Source organism: Crinia signifera, chromosome 2 (assembly GCF_055691185.1).
Source record: "Crinia signifera chromosome 2, ASM5569118v1, whole genome shotgun sequence".
Lineage (NCBI taxonomy): Eukaryota > Metazoa > Chordata > Amphibia > Anura > Myobatrachidae > Crinia > Crinia signifera.
Window position 1 is genome coordinate 383,588,860 of NC_139218.1, and position 16,179 is coordinate 383,605,038.

A 16,179-nucleotide genomic window follows, 5' to 3' on the forward strand; every position below is an offset into this window, starting at 1 on the left:
CAAGCACCCGTTCCCAAGGGTGCATTGCGGTTCCCGGGCCAGCGTCATGCGTCATGTGCCGGCACCGCGGACCCGCCTCACTGCACTCAGGGAACAGGTCTCTGTGTCGGCTAGCCCTCTCTAGCATGTGCAGTGGTGTTTTCTGGACACCAAGCGCTGCAGAGAGAGGAGAGCTAGCACAGAATGGGGATGCAGCGGCTGCGGGAGTGACATGGGGGGAATGACTACAGCGGTGCACCCAAGGTAAGGGACGGCATCCTGCGGTGCACCCAAGCCTGACTGAAATCGCCCCCCCCCCCCTCTTTCCCTAACACCGGACACGTCCTCCCATCACTTGCAGTAGTCACCACTTCACAGATGTGTGTACATATATCAGGGTTGCCGACCCTCCCGGAATTTCCTGGAGTCTCCCGAAAATTGGGTCCTCCTCCCGGCCCCCCGGAAGGGTGGGCAACCCTCCCGGATTCAGGGGGGACCCCCGCTGTCCCCGGGGCGGGGCTAAAATGACACAATCGTGTCATTTTAGCCCCGCCCCCTCCTCGGAGATCCCTGAATTTGCTGATTTACCAGCATGGGGGCGGGGCTTAGTGATGTCATGCTTAAGCCCCGCCCCCTGAGAGGCTACTGAAACTCTCCTCTCCGGGCTTCTCCCGGAGAGGAGAAAAGGAAAGTCGACAACCCTGATATACATACTGTATATATATATATATATATATATATATATATATATATATACTAGGTGATTCATCACGCCCTACGGGCGCTCTTCACACCGTCGTAAGGGGCTGCGCCCCCTTAATTTGTGAACATTTGTATATGAGAAAGATAGTTAGAATTGTATGAAAGATGGCCTGTATTGCAACTTGAGTTATAGGTGAAATGTGTTAAATAGAGAGCATATGATTTGGAAGGGGTGTGTATTGTTTTGTTTAATTAAAAAGCGGTTACAGAGTAAGATGTACATTTATAGTGTGGATGGTACAGTGACATTTGTGGGTGTGGGGCTGTGTGTGCATGTTGTTTAGGTGTGTGTGTGTGCAATAGTATAGTAGGGTGTTTTTGAGTCAGCGATTCCCCACTGGCGGAGGTCACGACACAGGAAAACAGGAGGCTGGGTAGTGATAGGGGTGTGTGGACATAAGGGGGACTAAAGAGGAGGGTGGGAGATACTGTGCAGCTTCTGCCAGTGGGTGAGGGTCCAGTGTAGCAGTACAGGAGTACAGGATGGTGGCCCTGAGTCAGTGTCTCCTCCTACTGGGTGGGAGTTAGGGTACATGAGAGCAGGAGGCTGGGCTATGAGGCATGATAGGGGCATGTGGGCAAAACAGCGTCAGCGACTCCCCAGTGGTGGAAGTTACGGTTCAGGAGAGCAGGAAGCTGGGTAGTGATAGGGGTGTGTGAGTATACGGGGGACTAAATAGGAGCTTAGGGGTGCCGTGAATTGTGGGAGGGGCGTGGGGGGTGCCGTGAATCAAGGGAGGGAGGGGGCGCAGGTGTCCGCGAATCGCGGGAGAGGGCGGGGGTCCGCAAAGCGTGGGAGGGGGCGTGAATTGCGGGAGGGGGGGGGTTGCGAATTGCGGGAGGGGGGGTGTGCGGGGGGTAACGTGAATCGTGGTAGGGGGCGTGAATCGTGGGAGGGGGGTGCGCGGGGGGTCCGTGAATTGCGGGAGGGGGGGGCGCGGGGCGCGATAAATCACCTAGTTGGTTATATATTCTTGTAGAAGGATGGTAGGATGTTGCTGTCATTCAGAATGCATTTACATAAACAGTAATAGTAGCAGTAAAAGATCTGACTTAAAACACCTACAGTAAAACAGAACAGGTGTTATATATTATACAAAGAATTGGTTGATGATGTGTAGGTTGACGTGCACATAGTTGTCACTGTAAAAAAATTGCTACAAGAAAAAATCAACACAGAAAGGTCAACACATGTAAATGTTGACAGAAGTGTGGCACTTCATTGGTGTCCATGTCGACATATGAGAATGAATATGAAAACATTCAAAAAAGAAAAATAAATCTTCAAAAACTCATGTCAACCTTTTTCATTGTCGACCAAAGCCGTGTCAGTGTTTTGCATGTGCCATTTAATCCTGGGGTTGCCGTGAATCGCGAGCAGGGGTGGGGGGGGGTGGGGAGGAGGTGAGGTGTGTCCGCGAATCACGGGAGGAGGGGTCGTGGGTGGATGCCGTGAATTGCGGGAGGGGGGTCGCAGGGGGGGTGTGGGTGCCGCGAATCGTGGGAGAGGGGGACGCGGGGGGTTGCAGTGAATCGTGGGAGGGTGGGTCGCAGGGGCGGGGGGTTGCCGCAATGACAGGGGGTGGAATCGCGGTAGGGGGGGTCGCGGGGGTGGGGGGTACCGCGAGGAAGGGGGGGCCTGGGGGGTTGGCACAAATAGTGGGAGGGGGGGTCGCAGGGTGCCACGAATCGCAGGAGGGGGTGTGTCACGGGGTGGGGCCGCAAATCGCGGGAGTCGCCGCGAATTGGGGGGGGGTGCTGTGAATCGCAGGAGGGGGGTCGCCGGGGGGTGCCGCGAATCGCCACAAGAAAAAATCAACACAGAAAGGTCAACACATGTAAATGTTGACATAAGTGTGGCACTTCATTGGTGTCCATGTCGACACATGAGAATGAATATGAAAACATTGAAAAAGTGAAAAATAAATCTTCAAAAACTCATGTCAACCTTTTTCATTGTCGACCATAGCCATGCCAGTGTTTTGCATGTGCCATTTAATCGTGGGGTTGCCGTGAATGGGGGGGGGGGGGGAGGGACACATTGCTTTGTTTCTGGACTTTCTTCTTAATTTATGGATTACCATCACCTGTGCTTAAACACCTTTCTTATCAATTACCCTGTTTAAAATGACAGGTGATGACAATCATAAATTAAGATGGAAGTCCACAAACAGAGCATTCTGTCCCTCCTGGAGAGGGTCATGTTGAGAGTTATGGAGGTATGGAGGTGTGGGGCGCTCACCTGGTGTGTCTGGTGAGTAGCTGTGTCTTTGCTGTGTAACATGGAGAGGCAGAGGGTGTCTGGCACTGTGGGCTCACTGGGCTGGTTCTCTGTCGTGTGAGTCAGTCATGTGAGTCAGAGGCTCCACCCAGCGTTACAGCTTCAGACACACTTTGAGTGACAGATGTAGCCAAATATATAAGAGATATATAGATTAGCGCTCACTTTTTATTGTATTTTAAATACACATTCGGAAAGGGGTGGGCACGCCCACTCTACCAGTAACCATGCCCACTTTACCGATAGCCACGCCCCTTTCTAGATGTGTACCGAATTCTGACTTGCAGATGTTGGAGGGTATGCCTCTGTTCACATCCGTCTGCCCCCCACGCCCCGCTGAAGCACTTCCCCTTCCCCAATTGTACATACTGCTCCGTGTGTATTGCAGAATAACGTGACACAACTTGCTGGGAAGCTCGAGCTTCCAGTGCAGCGGCAGCCACTGCTGAGGGGACGCAGTCAAAATCCCGACGGTCAAAATCCCGACGGTCAAAATCCCGACAGGGTCAAAATCCCGAATGGGTCATAATACCGACAAGGACAACATCCCGACAAGGTCAAAATCCTGACATTTAATCCTGACAAGGACAAATCCCGATATTTAAAATCCCGACAAGGTCAAAATACCAATATATATAGAATGTACAGGTGAAACAGTCAACATGACTTTGTGTCATCAGGTCGCGAGGTTGACATGGTTTTTTTCACTGTTTTTTGACCCGACATGTGCCGACAGGCGGTATTTCATGCCCTACCATCCACTAGGGCGTGGCGGGAGAATAAAATAGTGTGCCGAGCGCAGCGAGGCACCGTGCCCGAAGCATCGCGAGTGGCTGCGGTTCACTTCCAACTGTGTCCATGTCAACCGTGTCGACATTCTTGTAAAAAAACAGTGAAAAAACCTTGCGACCTGATGACACAAAGTCATGTTGACTGTTTCACCTGTACATTCTAAATGTCGGTATTTTGACCTTGTCGGGATATTAAATGTCGGGATTTTGACCTTGTCGGGATTTTAAATGTCGGGATTTTGACCTTGTCGGGATTTTGACCTTGTCGGGATTTTGTCCTTGTCGGTATTGTGACTCATTCGGGATTTTGACCGTCGGGATTTCATACCGAATCCCTGCTGAGGACGGCTGATCCTGGCTGAACTACGTACACGGTACTGTACAACTACGGTTGGTCCGGCGGCCCGGGTGGGTGCGATCTAGGTAAAGTCTCTACCGCGCATGCGAACACCTCCCAGCGGGACAGCTCTCCCCATTCTTCTGCGCATGGCGGGATCCATCGATGGCTGGTGATAGAATGTTTTATAGCCATCGATGGTTCCTGTCTTAAATGCCACCGATGGCAACCATCGATGGGGTAGGTGTCGATGGCCATCCCTAGTCTGTGCTACTAGCCATCAACCAATCGCTGCCCAGTACTCTCCCATCACTTCTGATTCCATCTGTTCTTAGCGCAACAGTGCCTTTGTGTGGACACTCTGGGCACTGCATGCACCGTGGGAAAGTCTCAGTAATCGCCACTCATGTGCAATCAGTGAAGTATGTGAACATCGGTATTTCATGCAGATTGCGCACAGCTCTGAAGCCGGCCCTATGTATGGAAACATAATCACTTACTCAGAGAGAGGCAGCTGTTCATACATCGGAGGATCTCCAGGGTTCTGCTTGTCCCCGGCGGACACGAAGCACATTAATAACCATGGCCAGTCCTGATGCACCGAGATGTTATTCACTGTGTTCTCATGTAAATTAGAAATGAGTAATGATAAGCTCACCTGGGGGCGTGTCCATGATAATAAGACGACACACAGGTAACTATGGCAATGTGACCAGTTACATTGCCATAGTTACCTGTGTGTGACAGGGCAATTATGATAGCTGGAGGTAGACTCAAGGCATACTGCCTGCTCCTGAATGTCCGGGAGACTCCTGAATCTCTTGTGGGTATCCCGGACGCCTGGAGAAGGCCTGTGAGGTTTCATGTCTCAACCTAAGATCTGTTGACCTTTAGTTGTCGACCTTATGTCAGGCTTGCCTACTCTCCCAGAATGGTCGGGAGGCTCCTGAAAATCAGGTCCGCCTCCCGGCCCCCCAGGAAGGTGGACAAGTCCCCCGCTTGCTGGCCAAAGCCCCCACACCCACTTCCCCGCTGATTCAAATCCCGCAAATCCTGGGTCCGCGGAGAGGGGGCGGAGCTAAAATGACGCAGTAGCGACATTTAAGTGATGTCCCCACCCCCCTGACGTGTTGCCTCTTGGGCTTCTCCCGGAGAGGTGAAGATAAAAGTAGGCAAGTATGCCTAATATATGTCAACCTTAATAGTGTCGACCAAGCGGGTATCCGGACTATTTGTCTACAGCAAAAAGATAGACAACCATTAGGTCGACACCAATAGTTCGACAAGCAAATAGGTCGACATGCAAAAAGGTCGAGATGCCAAAAGGTCGACATGCCAAAATGTCGACATGCAAAAAGGTCGACACTGCCATTAGGTAGACAGTGTCTAGGTCGACAGTCAAAAGGTTAACATAGGGTTTTCCACTGTCTTTTTTAGCCTACAGGCGGTATTTCATGCCCTACCATCCACTAGGGCGAGGTGTGAGAAAAAAATAGTGTGTTGAGCGCAGCGAGGCACCGTGCCCGAAGCATTGCGAGCAAAGGGAGCAATGCGAGGGTCTGCGGTTCACTTCAAACTGTGTCCATGTCGACTGTGTCGACATTTGGGGGTAAAAAAACTGTGAAAAACCCCATGTCAACATGTTGACCTAGACACTGTCGACATAATGGCAGTGTCGACCTTTTTGCATGTCGACATTTTGCCATGGCAACATTTTTTGCATGTCGACCTTTTGGTATGTCAACCTTTTTGCATGTCGACCTATTTGCTTGTCGAACTAATGGTGTCGACCTAATGGTTGTCTATCTTTTTGCTGTAGACAAATGGTCCCGCTTCCGAGCTAGCGACCTTATCCCCTTGCGTATGTCTAGCGACCAGAAAATTAGCTGGATTTTGTCGCTGTTTGGCCTCGCGCATGCCCGCTATAATCCGTATGCATGTACCATCCTTCGATAATCAGCCGCCTGGCAGAGTCCCACAGAAGCGATCGGGTCTGAATCACCCCAGTAGTTTGCTGAGAGCGGAGAGTCAACGCTTCCTTGCACAATGCTACCTGCACCGTCCTTTGCAATCCTAAGTGTTCTACCGTGCGAGTCCGCAACCTGACTGTAGTGAGTCACAGAATGCTGCTCTACCAGCACAGACAAGACGTTCACTGTCCTCCACAAGGAAGCTGAATCATAGGGTGATAGCGCGCTGACCCCCAGACACAACAGGTTATGTGACGGAACCCTGCTGAGTCACCTCCAGTCTGTACACAGCTAGTGAGGCGTCTGAGTCACCCCGGGCCTGGTTACTGTACCATGTGCTGAGCAGCGCTGCTCCTGTTCCGGCATCTGTGTGGGGCCTCCTGTGTATGACAGTCATTGCCCGAGTAACACTTTCACTGCTGGAGTCTGCAGACTTCGTACACCTGTATATGACCCAGGTGGCATCAGATACCCTGTATATATATATCTGCGCGGGTCACTACCGAGAAACTAAACGTACCCAGGCAGTAAATTCTACTTATCCAAGCTTGTGAGAGATAAAGTAGCAATCAGCCAGCTTCTGTCATTTTTGGGGCGAAGATCATTGCTTCGACAATAATTAAGTCGACGGTGTATTGGTCGATCCCAAAAAAATCGACATGCACAAGGTAGACATGGGAAAAAGGTCAACACTTGAAAAGGACGACATGAGTTTTTCACATTTTTTTTTTGGTGTCATTTTGTACATTTGTGCACGCAGACCCCCAATTAGTGAACCACGTACCCCTGCGTGTCTTGCTCTGCTTGCCTTGCTTTATTCCCAATTGTAGTCGATGTGGATGGTAAAGTATGAAAAGTTCCAAAAATGTTAATAACAATCACGAAAAACTCATGTTGACAGTTTGATGTGTCAACCATTCCCATATCAACCTTTTTCTTGTGTTGTCCTATAGTCCATGTTGATCCGATGCAGGGCAACCAATAGTGGTCGACCCAGGCCCTTATTCTGGTTGACTCACAAGGTTGCGATTACGCCGCCCGCATGGCCGCTCCCCCACCCTGAATGATTTCTATTCTGTTCGCTAATAAAAGTCAGTAAAGACTTACTTTTATTGTAGTCTGAGACGTCCGAATTCGTAGGTGTTTGACAGCAAATCAGACACGATGCGTGTTCCCGTGCACATCGGATCTGGGCCCTTATTCTGGTTCACTAGCAAAGGCAAATTCTTTCTCAAATAAACAAAACCATGTGCACTGCAGAGGGGGCAGATGTAACTGGTGCAGAGAGAGTTAGATTAGCTGAGAATGTTGCAATAGCTTCGGTGGGAGTCTGTGGACCAGAGAGGTGTCTAAGATCTGCGAGCGATGTAGAAATCGGCAACCATCGAATGATTACGCCCCCGGGCCACGCACACAAGGCAGCAAATGGTTTATGCTAAGCATCCATTTGCATGCATGCGGGTTGGGGGGGGGGAGGCGGCGTTTGGGCAAGTGGCGTTTAAATGACAACCAGAATAAGGTCCTATATTCGCTTGTGGATGACACTGGCGTTACCTCGCGGTTCCGTCAGTGAAAGGGATCACTGCTGTGTCGGCATTGCAGCTGTATCTGAATCGTGCCAAATGCCCAATGCACAGAGAAGGTAACTTCTATATAAGACCGATAATAGTCACAAATCGCGCGTGCGTCTCAGTCTGAATAAGCCCCCTGTGGATAACAGCAGGCGATCTCAACATGAGGGAGATATGCTAAGCCTTGGAGAGTGATAAAGTAGACAAAGATAAACAACCACATAATTGGCTCCTAACTGTCATGTTACAGGCTGTGTTTGAATGATGACAATTTGAAGCTGATTGGTTGTACTTTATCTCTCGCCACTTTCTCATTTTCAAGGCTTAACACATAGGAGAGTTTAGAACTGTCCCTCGGGGTGAGATCTCCAGACGCTGAATATGAATCACCCCACAGCGAGTGTTGTCCATAATCCCATAACACCAGCGCACAGCGCTGAGTACCGAGGCTCACCATGTACTCTGTGCACAGCCCAAGGCTGTGGATTCCACCAACAGATGGGGTAACAATGCTTAGAGACAGGATTATCATCATATAAATCCCCAATTATCAGATAATCTGAGCGTAGCTGAGCCCGCACAGGGCTATAAAGCAGACAATACATAGGTAATAACACCACCACTGCCATTTGCATTCTAAATAGCTTCCAGAACAAAGACTGTGACCAATGCAGCTGCGGCGGCTCTATAAATCCTGGGGTTCATGAGAACATTTCATTGAAAGAGACACTGAGGGGCCGCGCGCAGCCACAACGTGGGCACAGCCAGCCCTGGGGCACAAGTGTCGCTCTGCTTAATGTGAGAATGTAGATGTGAGATCTGAGCCTGGGGGATGGGGGGAGGGGAGTGGGGGGGGGGGGGGGGGAATAACTGGGGGACTATATACCTCACTATGGTACAACATCTGAGTCTGTAATGTGTAATACACTCAGCAACATCAGACAGGTAGGGGTCATAGGGTCAGCTCAATTGATGTCAACATACATTGGGTCGACTACTGAAGGCCGTCAAGGCTTACTGTAGGTTGACACCTGAAATAGGTTGACATTGCTATGATCGACAGGGTTGAATGGTCAACACAAGCATTAGGTCGACAATGGGTAGGTTTTTCACTTTTTTTTTGGCCTGAATGTCGACATAGTCGACACGGACAACGTCTGTGTGTACTGCGGCCCCTTGCATGGCTCGCCATGCTTTGGGCACGGTGCCTCCCTGCGCTCGGCACACTATTTTGTTCTCCCACCACGCCGTAGGGTATGAAATACCGCCTGTCGGCACATGTCGGCTCCAAAAAAAAAAAAGTGAAAAGCTCATGTCGACCTATTGACCTTCCCATTGTTGACCTGATGCTTGAGTCGACCTTCCAACCGTGTTGACATTAGCCATGTCAACCTATTTCAGGTGTACCAGAAAACGCTAGGTCACCTCCCCCAAACAGTCGCAGGCTGTCAATCACTCTGCTTATGGCTAGCCTAATGTACACATGCGCGGTCTGAATCAGGCTCTATGTATCATTCAGCCATCAGTGATTGGAGACTGAAACTGGCCTATCCCGGCCTACACTAATTGCACAAATGAATATAAATATTGGAATCAGTGTATTCTCTGCTGGACCAGATAACGGCAGGAAATTGTATTCCAGGCAGATATCGGGCCTCATTTAGCAGGGATCGCTAATCAGAGGATTCACAGCAGACTGGAGTAGGTAGCCACTGCCCAGTCTGAAACAGAAAACGCCTGCGCAAATCTGCAATTTAAATGCAAGTGGATCGCAGATCGCTATCCATTCGCAAATCCCAGAACATCGAAGAGTCTTTTGTCGTCTATGCAAATGTGAGCAGCTCTGAGGCCGCCACTAATCTGCATCAGACAGGCTGAGCGATGCCGGTGCTGGCGTCTGAGACCCTCCCCTGAAAACATCTGGGCACGCCTACATTTTTTCTGACACTCACAGAAAATGGGCGGGTTTAACCACCAAGCGCCGGCTTCCTGTCAGTCAACCTCCGGCCACATTTGCGTTTACGATCGGTACACATTTTCTGTCACCACTTCCCCTCGCGCATGCGCAATATGTACAGTATCAGATAACTGAGCCTCCATTTGCAAATTCTTTCATCAGTGATCGATGCTGAATTAGACCCATTGCGTGGTGTGTACGCAGCGCCACATATAAAGGAAAACGGAACTATTCTGATTCCTCTGCATCCGGGGGACCGATGTTGGGTGCATGCGCAGGCGCATTTCTTTGCATGTGCATGTGCAGGGTATGTGCGGCCACGGCGAACAGACTGGTCGGCGGATGCACGCACCCAAGACTGTGGGTGTGGGGCGTGGGTGGGGGAAGCGGTCATCTATTAGAATGAACTTAGGTCTACAGTCATTAGGTCGACCCCACTAGGTCGACTGGCAGGAAGGTCGACCTGACTTAAGGTCGACATGGGCCAAGGTCGACATGACTTAAGGTCGAATTTGCATAAAGGTCGACATGAGGAAGGTCGACTGGTCATAATGTCGACATGGGTTTTTCACTGTTTTTTTAGCCGACATGTGCCGACAGGCGGTATTTCATGCCCTACCATCCACTAGGGCGTGGAGGAGGTTATTAAAGCTGTGGCGAGCGAAGCGAGGGTCCGATTCTCATTGCCAACTGTGTCCATGTCGACTGTGTCGACATTCGGGTAAAAAAACTGTGAAAAACCCATGTCGACCTTATGACCAGCCGACCTTCCTCATGTCGACCTTTATGCAAATTCGACCTTAAGTCATGTCGACCTTGGCCCATGTCGACCTTAAGTCAGGTCGACCTTCCTGCCAGTCGACCTAGTGGGGTCGCCCTAATGACTGTAGACCTAAGTGTGGTCTGACAGATGTACCGATTCCGTGGGCGGATATTTGCACCAATGGGAACACCCAGCATTTCAGGGGTGTTCCCATGGTCATTGGCCAGTGATGTGGGTGGCGGGGGCGGGCAGCTGACATCACTGGATGTCACATGTCGACCTAAATGCATGTCGACCTAATGACTGTCTTACAACTTGCTGGTGACCAACTGATCCACACCCGTTTAAGAGAGGAAGGGGTCCCCTACTCTCTCTCCGGACCAATTGCAGATGTGCAGGTATTCAGGAAAATGGCGCACACACAATTCTCCTGGTATTTTCTCCGCAGCACGTGTGCAAATTGTCAGAGAAATGACTGCCAAACCTGTTCTGCCCACATTAAGCCATACCTGCCTGTGGCCGCCCACTTCTCGCAGAGTCATGTTATCGCAACCCCACTACACAATACGGTGGGCCAACTGCTCCCTTGTTTCGCCTTTGTTTGATTTGCTCCTGTCATTGGACCCTATTTGTGCAGAAGATGATCGGAGTTAAAACAATTAATAATGGAAATAACTGTACATGGGCAAATAGCTCCCTCTTGTGGTAAGTAAGCATTGCCACATTCAGTCCTGCATAGTGCTGTGTACTCTACTATATTGTAGCCTTGTATTAAATTGTTTACATGTCAAACTTTAAAACATTGCTGCCATTATTTGGATAATTGTATTTAGGGGTTAATTCCCGCTGGATCCATTCTAAGCATGCAGATGAGCCATTCTGCACTCAAACGCCTCCTCCTGATTGACAGGGAGTGGCCAGACCAAGGACTGCGCCACAAGGTGCAGGTTCCTTGGCCACACAAGCTGGCCTGCGACAGGCAGTCTGAGTATGTTTACACCGATAGTCACGATGTTCCTATAAACGGTGATCGCATTGCAGTTTGATGTGATCACAAATGCAGGCCGGGGTGATATGCAGACAGGAGGTGGCATGCAGGCAGGGGGTGCTTTGCAGACAGGAGGTGGTGTGCAGGCAGGGGGTGGTGTGCAGGCAGGGGGTGGTGTGAAGGCAGGGGTTAGTGTGCAGGCAGGGGGTGGTGTGCATGCAGGGGGTGGTGTGCATGCAGGGGGTGGTTTGCAGGCAGGGGGTGGTTTGCATGCAGGCATACCTCCCAACTTGTGTCCGGATGAAATAGGGACCCGAAAAGGGGGCGGGGCGTATGTAAATGAGGGTGCGGCTTATGCTAATTAGCCGCGACCTCATTTTCATACGAGAATAGACGCTGTGCGCATGCGCACAGCGTCTATTCTATTAGATTGGGGGGTCTCCCAACTGCCACCCCCCGCAGCGGGACAATGCCTGCCGCGGGTGGGACGTCGGGACAGGACCCGAAAATCGGGACTGTCCCGACGGAATCGTGACAGTTGGGAGGTATGTGCAGGGGGTGGTTTGCAGGCAGGGGGTGGTTTGCAGGCAGGGGGTGGTATGCAGGCAGGGGGTGGTTTGCAGGCAGGGGGTGGTATGCAGGCAGGGGGTGGTATGCAGGCAGGGGGGGGTGTGAAGGCAGGGGTTAGTGTGCAGGCAGGGGGTGGTGTGCATGCAGGGGGTGGTATGCAGGCAGGGGGGTGGTATGCAGGTAGGAGGTGGTATGCAGGTAGGAGGTGGTATGCAGGCGGGGGATGGTGTGCAGGCGGGGGATGGTGTGCAGGCAGGGGGTGGTGTGCAGGCAGGGGGTGGTATACAGGCAGGAGGTGGTATGCAGGCGGGGGATGGTGTGCAGGCAGGGGATGGTGTGCAGGCAGGGGGTGGTGTGCAGGCAGGGGTCGTATGCAGGCAGGTGGTGGTATGCAGGCAGGGGATGGTGTGCAGGCAGGGGGTGGTGTGCAGGCAGGAGGTGGTGTGCAGGTAGGAGGTGGTATGCAGGCAGGTGGTGGTATGCAGGCAGGGGGTGGTATGCAGGCAGTGGGTGGTATGCAGGCAGGGGGTGGTATGCAGGCAGGGGGTGTTATGCAGGTAGGGGAAGGTATGCAGGTAAGGGGTGGTATGCAGGCAGGGGGTGGTATGCAGGTAGGAGGTGGTATGCAGGTAGGAGGTGGTATGCAGGCAGGGGGTGGTATGCAGACAGGAGGTGATATGCAGGCAGGGGGTGGTGTGCAGGCAGGAGGTGGTGTGCAGGCAGGAGGTGGTATGCAGGCAGGGGGTGGTATGCAGACAGGAGGTGGTATGCAGGCAGGATGTGGTATGCAGGTAGGAGGTGGTATGCAGGTAGGGGGGTGGTATGCAGGCTGGAGGTGGTATGCAGGCAGGGGGTGGTATGCAGGCAGGGGGTGGTATGCAGACAGGAGGTGGTATGCAGGCAGGGGGGTGGTGTGCAGACAGGAGGTGGTATGCAGGCAGGGGGTGGTATGCAGGCAGGGGGTGGTATGCAGGCAGGGGGTGGTATGCAGGTAGGAGGTGGTATGCAGGCAGGGGGTGGTATGCAGGCAGGGGGTGGTATGCAGGTAGGAGGTGGTATGCAGGTAGGGGGTGGTATGCAGGTAGGAGGTGGTATGCAGGCAGGGGGTGGTATGCAGGCAGGAGGTGGTATGCAGGCAGGGGGTGGTATGCAGGTAGGAGGTGGTATGCAGGCTGGAGGTGGTATGCAGGCAGGGGGTGGTATGCAGGCAGGGGGTGGTATGCAGGTAGGAGGTGGTATGCAGGCAGGAGGTGGTATGCAGGCTGGAGGTGGTATGCAGGCAGGGGATGGTATGCAGGCAGGGGGTGGTATGCAGGCAGGAGGTGGTATGCAGGCAGGAGGTGGTATGCAGGCAGGAGGTGGTATGCAGGCAGGAGGTGGTATGCAGGCAGGGGGTGGTATGCAGGCAGGAGGTGGTATGCAGGCAGGGGGTGGTATGCAGGCAGGAGGTGGTATGCAGGCAGGGGGTGGTATGCAGGCAGGGGGTGGTATGCAGGCAGGGGGTGGTATGCAGGCAGGAGGTGGTATGCAGGCTGGAGGTGGTATGCAGGCAGGGGGTGGTATGCAGGCAGGAGGTGGTATGCAGGCAGGAGGTGGTATGCAGGCAGGGGGTGGTATGCAGGCAGGGGGGTGGTATGCAGGCAGGGGGTGGTGTGCAGGCAGGGGGTAGTATGCAGGCAGGAGGTGGTATGCAGGCAGGAGGTGGTATGCAGGCAGGGGTCGGTATGCAGGCAGGAGGTGGTATGCAGGCAGGAGGTGGTATGCAGGCAGGAGGTGGTATGCAGGCAGGGGGTGGTATGCAGGCAGGAGGTGGTATGCAGGCAGGGGGTGGTATGCAGGCAGGAGGTGGTATGCAGGCAGGGGGTGGTATGCAGGCAGGAGGTGGTATGCAGGCAGGGGGTGGTATGCAGGCAGGAGGTGGTATGCAGGCAGGGGGTGGTATGCAGGCAGGGGTGGTATGCAGGCAGGGGGTGGTATGCAGGCAGGGGGTGGTATGCAGGCAGGGGGTGGTATGCAGGCAGGGGGTGGTATGCAGGTAGGAGGTGGTATGCAGGCAGGAGGTGGTATGCAGGCTGGAGGTGGTATGCAGGCAGGGGATGGTATGCAGGCAGGGGGTGGTATGCAGGCAGGAGGTGGTATGCAGGCAGGAGGTGGTATGCAGGCAGGAGGTGGTATGCAGGCAGGAGGTGGTATGCAGGCAGGGGGTGGTATGCAGGCAGGAGGTGGTATGCAGGCAGGGGGTGGTATGCAGGCAGGAGGTGGTATGCAGGCAGGGGGTGGTATGCAGGCAGGGGGTGGTATGCAGGCAGGGGGTGGTATGCAGGCAGGAGGTGGTATGCAGGCTGGAGGTGGTATGCAGGCAGGGGGTGGTATGCAGACAGGAGGTGGTATGCAGGCAGGGGGGTGGTGTGCAGACAGGAGGTGGTATGCAGGCAGGGGGTGGTATGCAGGCAGGGGGTGGTATGCAGGCAGGGGGTGGTATGCAGGTAGGAGGTGGTATGCAGGCAGGGGGTGGTATGCAGGCAGGGGGTGGTATGCAGGTAGGAGGTGGTATGCAGGTAGGGGGTGGTATGCAGGTAGGAGGTGGTATGCAGGCAGGGGGTGGTATGCAGGCAGGAGGTGGTATGCAGGCAGGGGGTGGTATGCAGGTAGGAGGTGGTATGCAGGCTGGAGGTGGTATGCAGGCAGGGGGTGGTATGCAGGCAGGGGGTGGTATGCAGGTAGGAGGTGGTATGCAGGCAGGAGGTGGTATGCAGGCTGGAGGTGGTATGCAGGCAGGGGATGGTATGCAGGCAGGGGGTGGTATGCAGGCAGGAGGTGGTATGCAGGCAGGAGGTGGTATGCAGGCAGGAGGTGGTATGCAGGCAGGAGGTGGTATGCAGGCAGGGGGTGGTATGCAGGCAGGAGGTGGTATGCAGGCAGGGGGTGGTATGCAGGCAGGAGGTGGTATGCAGGCAGGGGGTGGTATGCAGGCAGGGGGTGGTATGCAGGCAGGGGGTGGTATGCAGGCAGGAGGTGGTATGCAGGCTGGAGGTGGTATGCAGGCAGGGGGTGGTATGCAGGCAGGAGGTGGTATGCAGGCAGGAGGTGGTATGCAGGCAGGGGGTGGTATGCAGGCAGGGGGGTGGTATGCAGGCAGGGGGTGGTGTGCAGGCAGGGGGTAGTATGCAGGCAGGAGGTGGTATGCAGGCAGGAGGTGGTATGCAGGCAGGGGTCGGTATGCAGGCAGGAGGTGGTATGCAGGCAGGAGGTGGTATGCAGGCAGGAGGTGGTATGCAGGCAGGGGGTGGTATGCAGGCAGGAGGTGGTATGCAGGCAGGGGGTGGTATGCAGGCAGGAGGTGGTATGCAGGCAGGGGGTGGTATGCAGGCAGGAGGTGGTATGCAGGCAGGGGGTGGTATGCAGGCAGGAGGTGGTATGCAGGCAGGGGGTGGTATGCAGGCAGGGGTGGTATGCAGGCAGGGGGTGGTATGCAGGCAGGGGGTGGTATGCAGGCAGGGGGTGGTATGCAGGCAGGGGGTGGTATGCAGGTAGGAGGTGGTATGCAGGCAGGAGGTGGTATGCAGGCTGGAGGTGGTATGCAGGCAGGGGATGGTATGCAGGCAGGGGGTGGTATGCAGGCAGGAGGTGGTATGCAGGCAGGAGGTGGTATGCAGGCAGGAGGTGGTATGCAGGCAGGAGGTGGTATGCAGGCAGGGGGTGGTATGCAGGCAGGAGGTGGTATGCAGGCAGGGGGTGGTATGCAGGCAGGAGGTGGTATGCAGGCAGGGGGTGGTATGCAGGCAGGGGGTGGTATGCAGGCAGGGGGTGGTATGCAGGCAGGAGGTGGTATGCAGGCTGGAGGTGGTATGCAGGCAGGGGGTGGTATGCAGGCAGGAGGTGGTATGCAGGCAGGAGGTGGTATGCAGGCAGGGGGTGGTATGCAGGCAGGGGGGTGGTATGCAGGCAGGGGGTGGTGTGCAGGCAGGGGGTAGTATGCAGGCAGGAGGTGGTATGCAGGCAGGAGGTGGTATGCAGGCAGGGGTCGGTATGCAGGCAGGAGGTGGTATGCAGGCAGGAGGTGGTATGCAGGCAGGGGGTGGTATGCAGGCAGGAGGTGGTATGCAGGCAGGGGGTGGTATGCAGGCAGGAGGTGGTATGCAGGCAGGGGGTGGTATGCAGGCAGGAGGTGGTATGCAGGCAGGGGGTGGTATGCAGGCAGGAGGTGGTA